The sequence below is a fragment of the Ahaetulla prasina genome, chromosome 17, assembly GCF_028640845.1.
Source record: "Ahaetulla prasina isolate Xishuangbanna chromosome 17, ASM2864084v1, whole genome shotgun sequence".
Taxonomy (NCBI): Eukaryota; Metazoa; Chordata; class Lepidosauria; order Squamata; family Colubridae; genus Ahaetulla; species Ahaetulla prasina.
The window spans coordinates 12,992,680-13,003,365 of record NC_080555.1 but is presented as its reverse complement, the minus strand read 5'-3'; positions in this window follow the sequence as shown (position 1 = coordinate 13,003,365).

Genomic DNA, 10,686 nt, shown 5'->3' with positions numbered 1-10,686 from the left:
TGCTGGTATGTGTTGGCAGATGAGGTAGAAATCAATCTGGCTAGAGCAATGGTTCTCAACCTTTATAGTGCTGCGACCCCTTTAATACAATTCCCTACGATGTGGCGACCCCAACCATAAAATTATTTTCGTTTTGAATTTATCGCGCCTGAAGCCGTATTGGCTAGCGATCTGAACTGCTTGCGATTGCCTTGAGGACGGAGGCATTAAAGTGGAGACTCCTCCCCTATTAAGTTTATTGCACCTGAAGCCAGATTAGGCTAGTGATTGGGAGTGATTACAGCTGGCTTGAGAGGGAGACATCAGAGCAAAGATTTCTCTCTTTTTTAATTCATCGCGCCTGAAGCCGAATTCGCCTAGCGATTTGAAGAGCCTGCAGCTGGCTTGTGGAGTCAACCATTGGAGTGCGATTCTTCGACTTGCAAGTATACTTCCCTTATTTCCGATGGTCTTAGGCGACCCCTGGCAAATCGTCATTCGACCCTCAACGGGTTCCCGACCCACAGGTTGAGAACCACTGGGCTAGAGACTGGCACTGTGGAAACTGCAGCTGGAGCAAGTCTTCCCACTTCTGCCCCTAAAGAAGCCCCGAAAGCTACGAAAGACAGTCCAGCAGCCAAACCAAGGTCCACGACATGCTTCACCTGTGCATTATCCTGTGCCTGACCTGCTTTTTCCCCCTCCCCCCTTTGAGAGTTGAGAAAGGAGGTTCACAAAGCAGAATACACAGTAAATAGAATACACATGCAGTGGTACCAGCATCACAAGCACACTACACAAACAGCCCAGTGTGTTCCAAATTGTGTGCCTGCTAATGCTCTTGTAATCCTTTCTCCCCAATCTCTCTACTCCATCTGTTTTCCTTTTCTTCCTCTCATAGAGAGGAAGGAGGAAAAGAGATACAAAGAGTATGCACAATACACAATAACCAGGCTGTACATTGGTGGCCCTGCAGCTGCAGACTCAAGTTCATTCCTTCTGATGCATATTCCCCATTGTGTCTAGGAAACCGTCAAGTGTCCAGTTGGTGAATCCAGAAAAAGAAACTCTCGGGATATTATTTTACCAAGAGTACAAAATTTTACTGAATAAACCACATTGGCACAGAAAAAGTTCTGGGTTTCCCACACAAAAGCAAGTATAGTTTATTCCCCGCTTTCCCTACGGCTACCCACAGTCCAATACATCCACTGTCATTTCTGTGTATTTTCTTATGGGAAACAGCCAGCCACACCGGCACATCTACTCGGTGTGTCCTTGAGATATCAGCAATGTCTCAGTCTTGATAGAAATTGGATTCACGGACTGGACTTCCTTTGCTTTGGAACTGAATTTCGCACTATAAAACATGGGTGTGGATCAGTGGTGAAATTCAATTTTTTTACTACCAGTTCTGTGGGCGTGGCTTGGTGGGCATGGCTTGGTGGGCATGGCAGGGGAAGGATACTGCAAAATCTTCATTTCCACTCCACTCCAGGGGGAAGGATATTGCAAAATTCCCATTCCTACCCCACTCTGGGACCAGCCAGAGGTGGTATTTGCCGGTTCTCCGAACTGCTCAAAATTTCTTCTACCGGTTCTCCAGAACCTATTCGAACCTGCTGGATTTCCCCCCTGGTGTGGATCCATGGAGGGCTCTGTCCTTGGAAGTCCTGAATTTGCAGGCGGAAACGATAGTGAGATGTTTCTTGTGGTCCCACCCAGGTCATTGCTAAAGAGTTTTTCAAGTCTGCCTGCGAGTCCTCCGGTGGCCACTCAGACCCAACACTGCACATTTCTCACGGGATTCATCCTGTTCCTCCTTCTAAGACCACAAGACCATTTCCAAAGAAGGAACTTTGTTTCTGCAGAAGGGGCTCTGTTGTCCTTCCTCATCTGGCCCACAGAATGGATATAACAAAACAGGTAAAAGATGGAGGAGACACAAGTGGTGCTGCCTTCAAGCTCCTGCTGTCCCGGAGCCAAAATAAAGAGCCAGTATGCAGGAATTACAGTACCTTGATGAACAGACAAGACAATTGTAGATTGCTTGCAGGAAGTTTGTTTGTAGTATGAGCCAGAGACAGTAAGACTCTGCATGGAATCATGGATAGGAATCCTATAGTCCAGTAATTCTCAACCTGGGGAACTTGAAGATGTGTGGACTTCAACTCCCAGAATTCCCCAGACAGCATTGTGTGACTGAGGGATTCTGGGAGTTGAAAGCCAGACATCTTCATGCTGCCAAGGATGAGAATCACTGAACTAGTTTAACCCTCTGGTTCCATGTATGATCTGTTAAAGCAGGGGTCTCCAACCTTGGTCCCTTTAAGACTTGTGGACTTCAACTCCCAGAGTTCCTCAGTCAGTTTTGCTGGTGGGGGGTGGGGGGTAAGGGGGAGGGGAATTGGGGGGTTGAGGGTAGAGATGGAGTGATGGTTAATGTACAGGGATTATTGAAGATGTATTAATACATCTTACCATTTTAGAACGATGGGGAGGGAGAAAAGAGGAGAGAGTAGGAGGTAGGAAAGAGGAGAAGAGGAAGGAAGAGGGGTAGAAGAGGGAGAAGGAAGGTGTAGGGTGGAGGGAGGAGAGGATGTAGATAAGAGAAGGAGAGGAAGGTCTGGAAGTAAAAGAAGGTAGAAGAGGGAAGAGTGTTAAAAAGGGAGGTGGTGACTGGGCAAGCCCGACTAATTGTATATAACTGTACATTGGATGAGCTGTTTGATATGATTGTAAAAATAAAACTTTTTTATGAAAAAAAAATGTTTATAATGTTGTTTTTTATAATTTTAAATTTTTTAATCCTAAATTATTCTGTATTTAATGTTTAATTTTACTGATTATACTGTACATCACCCAAGGTTCCACTCTGAGGAAGATGGGTAGTTAAGAAACATGAAATATAAAAAAATAAACAAACACGGCTTCCTCTGACAGCCTGTTCTAATGGCTCACAGCTTTTCCAGTCAGAGTTCCTTCTGAGATTTACCCAGGATCTCCTTCCTTGTAAGTCCAACTCATCCATTGTCTTCCTAACCAACAGAGAATAAGTCTACACTTCTGCTGTGGGGCAGCCCTTCAGGTGTTGAAAGATTGCTATCATATCTCCCTTCTGTTGCATTTTCTGTCGATACTCAGGTCCTTCAGAGCTTCATTTCTAAAGCCGTCACCATCTTGTCTTCCTCACAAACTGCTCCAATTGGTTGTTGTCCTTTTGGAACTGCTGTGCCCAGAATTGGGTATCAAGCACGGTCTGACCAGGGCAGAGCTGAGCCGAGAGGAACAATGACTTTGTAATCAACGTTTAATAAGATAACGTTGACTTTTGGGGCAGTTGCATTTCACAGTTCATCACTGATTTGTGATTGAGAAGGGAAAACTTGCCTTGGTCCCCCTGAAGGATGGTCTGGGCCAGGGGTCAGCAACCTGCGGCTCTGGAACCGCATGTGGCTCTTTCACCCCTCTGCGGTGGCTCCCTGTCACTCAAAATATGCGCCACAACAGTCAATGTGCGACATCCACCAGCACACAATCCCTGGTAGGCCAATTATGGATAAATCCAAGAAAAGTTTCAGAAGAAAACAGAATGTTTAATTCAACGACACATGCTAGTTTTGTGGCTGCTCAAGAAATAGTCAGGCACGGGAAGGGTTTTTGTGGCTCCCGGTGTTTTCTTTTCTGTGGGAAATGGGTCCAAATGGCTCTTGGAGTGTTTAAGGTTGCAGACCCTTGGTCTGGGCCAACAAAGAGGCAGCTCTGGCCTCTGAAGACTTTTAACTCGTGATTTAAATCACGAGTAAAAAGGCTTGATTTAAATCAACTCGATTTAAATCATACTTTCTAAAGCAGGGGTCTCCAACCTTTGCTGGCTGAGGGACTCTGGGAGTTGAAGTCCACAAGTCTTAAAGGGACCAAGGTTGGAGTCCCCTGTTTCAATACAAGGACTCATTCTTGCTGGTAGTTAGAATCTTTAATATTATTATTTGCAAAGAAAATGAAGGTTTCCTATTTAGCTTGCAGAGCTTGGATTCACTGAATGTGTTTACCAAAAACGTAATTATTGCAGAATCTACAGCCTCATGCTACATAACTAAGCTCCATTTCATGCTGAATAAACTAAAATATTAATGTATCTTAAATAGGAAACTATCTTGAGATAGATTTTTACTCCAAAAACATTTTATTAAAATAAATTTGATAGAAATAAAAAAAAATCCGATTTAAATTTTAAAAAATCTGATTTTTTAAATTTATTTTTTTTAAATCATCGATTTTTATCCACCCTGGGAAATTGTCTTATAATTGCAGTTTTCAAGGTTCCAGAAAAACCTCTTCTGCATAAAGAAAACTCAGAAGCCATTGTCCTTAGAGTCCTTTACTAGCATGGGGATTCTTTTCCCCAGTTATACAAACCCCAAGAGTCCCACCCCCCTGACCCCTTTGATGGTCACATGGTCCCACGTTCTCCCAGTTCTTCCTGCAGATGTGAACACCATCCGACCTTGACCGTCTGAAGAATGTTACCTTACCCCTCAGCCCCCCTTCTTCCCCTCAGGGGAAAAATGTGGCAGCGTCTGGAAACCTAAAGTCTAATATGGTTTCCAGGCCTGACAGCAGCTCCTTTTGTCTGATGGGAACATGCCTCAATTTGCATTTTGCTATCTTCTTCCTTAGATTTCTCCACCATATGCATGTACAATATATTTTAAATGGTGTAACTTTTTTCATCTCTTTGTAGTTATTTTATCTTTTGTTTTTGTTTTAGATATTGTTTATGTTCTAATTGATGTAAGCTACCCAATCAAGCAATTCAAGCAGTATTGCAAGAGTTCTTTCAGTCAATTTTGCAGTTGCAATCTCTTTCCCACTGAAGAGGCAGTCCTTGATTCCACCACACGAAAGGTATTGAAGCTCTTCGAAGAATATTAGCTCCATTAGAATATTATGCAAATTAACCTGACTGTTTATATTTTGCAGAAATTAGACTTCGCTTCACTTTACTTCTTGAAATGCCAGCTGCTGACATGTCACCGGAGAGCATTATCAACCTGTGGCTATCAGTCCTTCTCTTAGGAGTTGGTAAGTTGTGTTTCTCTTAAGATACTTCCTTTCTAGCTTTAGACGCAGTTTCAAATCAGGATTGAAATTTGGGGCTCAAATCATGGTTTGTTTCCCTGAATCTTGGCAGGAATAGATATTACACTTGGAAGGAATCTGCTTCCCACCCAAAGAGCTGAGTTGGAGAAGAACTTCTGTGGTGGTCTCTCATGAAATAAGAGTCGAACGGGCATTCTTCCTCGGGATGAGAGCCCAGAGTCAAATCCAAAGCTCCCTTTTATTATAGTTCATGCAAGGGGATACATACATGTAGCATCATGATAGGTCAGCGAAGATGCATGTACAATAAAACAATATATGATTGGCTGAGGTGCTGCCTATTCAATGAGTGCTAAGCTGAGATAGATACCTGCTATGATAGTGTTGGAAGAAATATCCATCTGGGTTCAGTTCCAAGTGGGGACAAAGACACTGGAAACATGGAGGCTGCTTGGAAAGATGGTTTAATGGTGGTCAGGATCACATGGCTTGAGATCCTGAACAGAAAAGGGCCTGAGATCCTGTGTGCTCCCTGGTTTTATGATTTTTCTGAGCTTTGACCTTTCTGGGGCACAGGAAGAGTATCCTGATTGGTTGTCAGACTCCCAGGGGGTGGGGGTCTTAGCTAGCCTTGCTGGCTGTCTCTCAAGCTTGCTTGAGCCTTGCCATGTGGTGAGTTTCAGTTGTATTGTGTTGCAAATCATGGGGGGATTGAGTGAGCTTGGTTGAAGCCTTAATTGCCCATTGACAAAGGTGGGGAGAATGAGTGAGCTTAGCTGAGGCTTTTAATGGCCCATTGACAAAGGTGGGGGGGAGTCAGGAAGTTCCAGGGAGCTCCTTTGTCTTTAAAATATGTTTCTCCATTTCTCATCCAGGAAGGTATAATATTCTGCTTTTTAAAATATTTCCTAGAATATTTCATTCTTCTAGGAGGGGGGTGGGTGCTAAATTCCTACAATAGAAAATGATTTCTGCCATTATACCTCTGCTGGTACCAGTGTGTGCCAGGGTCTTCCCAAGGGCAGAGATTCCTTGGGGAAGAGTCATAGGTAAGAGACTAAAATTTACATGGTCCAGCTGTAGTCTGCCAACTAGTGGTCAGCCATCTAAACAACCTGCACATATAATCTCTACAACTTCAAGAAAAAGGCAGATAATATTGAAATTACAAATTCTCCAGCAGATTGGAGAGCCATTTGTCAGAAATGGTGTACGGTCTCCTGCTTGGGCAGGGGTTGGACTAGATCAGGGGTCTCCAACCTTGGAAACTTTAAGACTTGTGGTCTTCAACTCCCCAGAATCCCTCAGCCAGCAAAGCTGGCTGAGGAATTCTGGGAGTTGAAATCCACAAGTCTTAAAGTTACTAAGGTTGGAGACACCTGGACTGGATGACCAAAAGGTCCCTTCCAATTCTCTTATTCTGTTCCGTTAAAAGAAATAGAAAACATTTTCTGCATTTTTCTTTACAAGACGTAAGGAACCTAAAAACAATTACTGTTATCTATGTAAGCTAATAGGACTAAAAACCCAATTTCAGGCCAAAATACAACAATAATGCAAAGTCACAGCATTTTCCTCAGGTACCAGTTATGAGGCCACTGTTGTATCCCTGTAGAATTTTTGTATATAATTATGTGGATTGTGTGTACTTGTTTATTTCTTTTTGTCATGTTCTCATCAGCCACTAGATAAATAACAGTATGTAAAACATTTCAACAGCGAGATGGGTGATATAAAATTTTAAATAAATAAATATCTCAAAATCCCATTTCATTTTATGTTGATTTAATTTCTTCTTCTGATGAAAATATATTTGTTTCACCTACTGATCCTACTGATTTGTAAGGACAGGGCATCCATATTTAATAATTATTCAAAGGAATATAAATTCTGCTTAATTCTTTCTATTTCAAAGCCACTAAAGAGGTTGGAAAAGACATACTTTTATAATATCCAGGAGAAATTCAATAATTGAAACATCCATACCCAATATTTTAATCTTCAAATGACCTTGTATTGGGGGATCTGTTGGTAGCACTGAGTTCATTGTAGTCATTGAAAACATTTTCTGGAAGAGCAAAATAAGTCAATAAAATGGTTTAGACCAGGGGTGAAATCCAGCAGGTTCTGACAGGTTCTGGAGAACCGGTAGCAGAAATTTTGAAGAGTTCAGAGAACCGGCAAATACCACCTCTGGCTGGTCCCTGAGTGGGGTGGGGGATGAAGATTTTGCAATATCCTTCCCCCTGGAGTGGGGTGGAAATGGAGATTTTGCAGCATCCTTCCCCTGCCATGCCCACCAAGCCACACCACGCCCACCAAGCCATGCCCACAGAACCGGTAGTAAAAAAAAGTTAGATTTCACTACTGGTTTAGACTGTTAAACACTATAATACAAAAAGTAAAATATTAAAAGATCTGCATACCTATAACAAATTGACTAAATTATACAAAAACTCTATGGATAACATAATGAACTATGACGAATACATAGAATTACTAAAGTACTATATCAAAATCAGGGCCTATTTTCAGAATAACAAACCGTATTAAAAGCCATTAGATTTTGTGAGCTTCTGACAACTTGAACGCTTGCAATGGAGTGACTGGGAGGTGCTTGTGGGGTGGGAGGAGGACAGACGGATGGTGCAGATGGAAGTTACATCTGAGGCAAATTGCAAGAACTTTGGTTACACAATCAGTCAGAGATTCAGACTGAATTTGGCCTTTTTATACACCCATTGAGTCCTTCCCAAGGATCTGTGGCAGGCAAATGTTGTTTGATACTCCTTGATGCTTCCTTTCCAGTTTTCTTGTTTTGCAAAATTTTTATTTTTCCATAATAATTCCCACAATTTGACCAGTGTACAATACAATCACTTATCCAACAATCAGTCCTATACTCAAATTATACTCAATCAGGGCTGCTCGACTGCCACTCCCCCCTTTAATCCTTTCTTCCCTTCTCATCCTTCTTAAACTTCCCCCACCACCTTCCCAAGGATCTGGGGCAGGCAAATGTTGTTTGATACTCCTTGATGCTTCCTTTCCAGTTTTCTTTATGAATGTAAACACGGTCCCAAAGTTGGATCAACCTACCTTCTTTAGACATGTTGTGGTTTGTTGTGGTGGCCTTTGTTCCAAGCTAAATAGTCTCAAATGCTTCATAACACTAGGGATGGCCTACCCCTTCTCCTTCTTCTCCACTGTTGGCTTGTCCTTGTGTGCATCTTTTCCACAATGTCCTTTTTGTGAACTAAACACAATGCTCCTACATCTCTATAGTCCCACCTATTGCGGTTTGTCACCTCGTCAGCCAGAGGTTTAGACTGGGTTTGGCCTTTTTATTCACCTATCGAGTCCTTGCCAAGGACCTGGGGTAGGCAGCTGCTGTTCTTTGATGCTGTTAAAAGTCTCATCACAGGATGGAAGCTGTTCTAAGAAAACTGACTTTTGTAATTGACTGGTGGGGATTATGTCAATGCCGATTATACTCAAGTGATGCTCCAGGGGTTTTGGATTGCACCTTAAGGCACCTATTTCTCCCAGGACAAATGAATTCAGCCAAAAAACTGGAAGAATATTCAGCTAAATTCCATGGAATTTGAAAGAAATGCATGCACTGAGGAAGCAGAGGTGAAGAGACCCTTCAGTGTAAACTGGGAAGAACCTTGTCTTAAAGAGTTCATGGCCTTAGTTGCTCCATGTTAAGAAGCCAGACCTTCCCCACAGCTGACCTGAAACCAACCCTTGAGCCACTTGGCTTCTTCCCATGTAGCTTCCAGTCTTGGATCAACAGCAAGGCTGAATTTGCTGGAGATTTTGTACTTGGAAGAGAAGCAGATTGATATATGCAAATAAATAAATAAATGCAATTTATTTGATTACTTTTCTACTACTTCTATTTGTTCTTTATATACAACTATATATATATATACTACTATATGTACTACTTTAAATATCTTATATACTATTATAATTCCCTTAATATCTTATTCATTCTTTCAATAATCTTTTATACTCTATATCATTCCATTCTCTCAATCTTCAAATCTAGTGTAACAGTATGATAATTACTTATAAGCCTAACAGGTTTAATTAATTACACACACACACACACATATATATGTAGATCCTTGGTTATTCGGGTTTTCTCCCGCGTAAAATTGGAAGTGTCTTGGCGACGTTTCAGCTTCGTGCTTCTGGGAGCAATGTGTGACTGCAGCTGTGTCTTCCTTTTTAACTGCTAGTGGGGGTTTGAACTGATTGGGTGGGAGCTTGGCTGTGCTCTGATTGGATGGGGTTTTTTTGGTGCTCTGATTGGCTGGGGGTGTGTCCTGTTTGGGTGGGGGCTTGGTTGTGCTCAGATTAGTCTGAGCTGCAGGGGGATTTGAGCTGGTGAGCTGCATAGCTGTTGTTTGGCTTCGTGTTCGTGGTCGTGCTACATCTTCATAGTGGGTGTCAGTCTGCTGCATGTATGGATTGGAGGGGTTTGAAATGGCTAATGTTGCAGCTGCGGTCTGGCTTCTGGTCCTTGGTCGTGCTTCATGATCAGTGTGGGTTTGGGTCTGCTTTCTGGGTGGATGTGTGGTGGTGACATCCTGTGTGGACCTCGTGAGTGTGGGTCTGGTGTCATTCCTCGTGTTAGGGACACGTTTGTCAATAAGGGCGGGTTTCCAAATGGCTGGTAGGCGGGAGGTATCATCTCGTTTGTTCATGCTGTGTGGGCGTTTTTCTATCTCGATGGCTTCTCTGATTATTCTGTTGTTAAAGTGTTCAGTTTTGGCGATAGTTCTGGTCTTTTTAAAGTCAATATCGTGTCCTGTGGCTTTAAGGTGTTGGACCAGGGAAGAAGTTGGTTCCTCTTTTTTGACTGAGTTTTTGTGTTCTTCAATGCGTGCACTTATTCTTCTGTTGGTTTGTCCAATGTATGTGGTGGGGCAGGCGGTGCATGGGATTTCATATACTCCTTGAGTTAGATTGAGTTAGAAAATCAAGGAGTATATGAAATCCCATGTCCTTCCTGTTGAAGACTACTTCAGCTTCAATCGCAATAATACACAAGCACACAATAGATTTAAGCTTAATGTGAACCATTCCAATCTTGATTGCAGAAAATATGACTTCAGTAACAGAGTTGTTAATGCTTGGAATACACTACCTGACTCTGTGGTCTCTTCCCAAAATCCCCAAAGCTTTAACCAAAGACTATCTACTATTAACCTCACCCCATTCCTAAGAGGTCTGTAAGGGGCTTGCATAAGACCACCAACATGCCAACCATTCCTGTCCTATTGTTCTCTTTGATTGTATCCAATTTGTATGGTTGTTTCATGCTTATACTTATATATACTGTTGTGTTTGACAAATAAATAAAAAAATAAAAACTTGCATTTCTACAATGTGTTAGAAGGGGAGCTCAAACCATGTCCTACACACTCTTCCCCCTTGGGAGGGAAACCGAGGGGGTGCATCACTGCTCTCTCCATGGGACACAGGCTGGATTGGGTCAGGCCAAAAGTGAGTTCTAAGAGGGGTGGCAGGAAGAGATAGACTGGTTTGCTTAGAGGCTGGAATCTCCAGCGACTGGCTGGAGCCACAAAC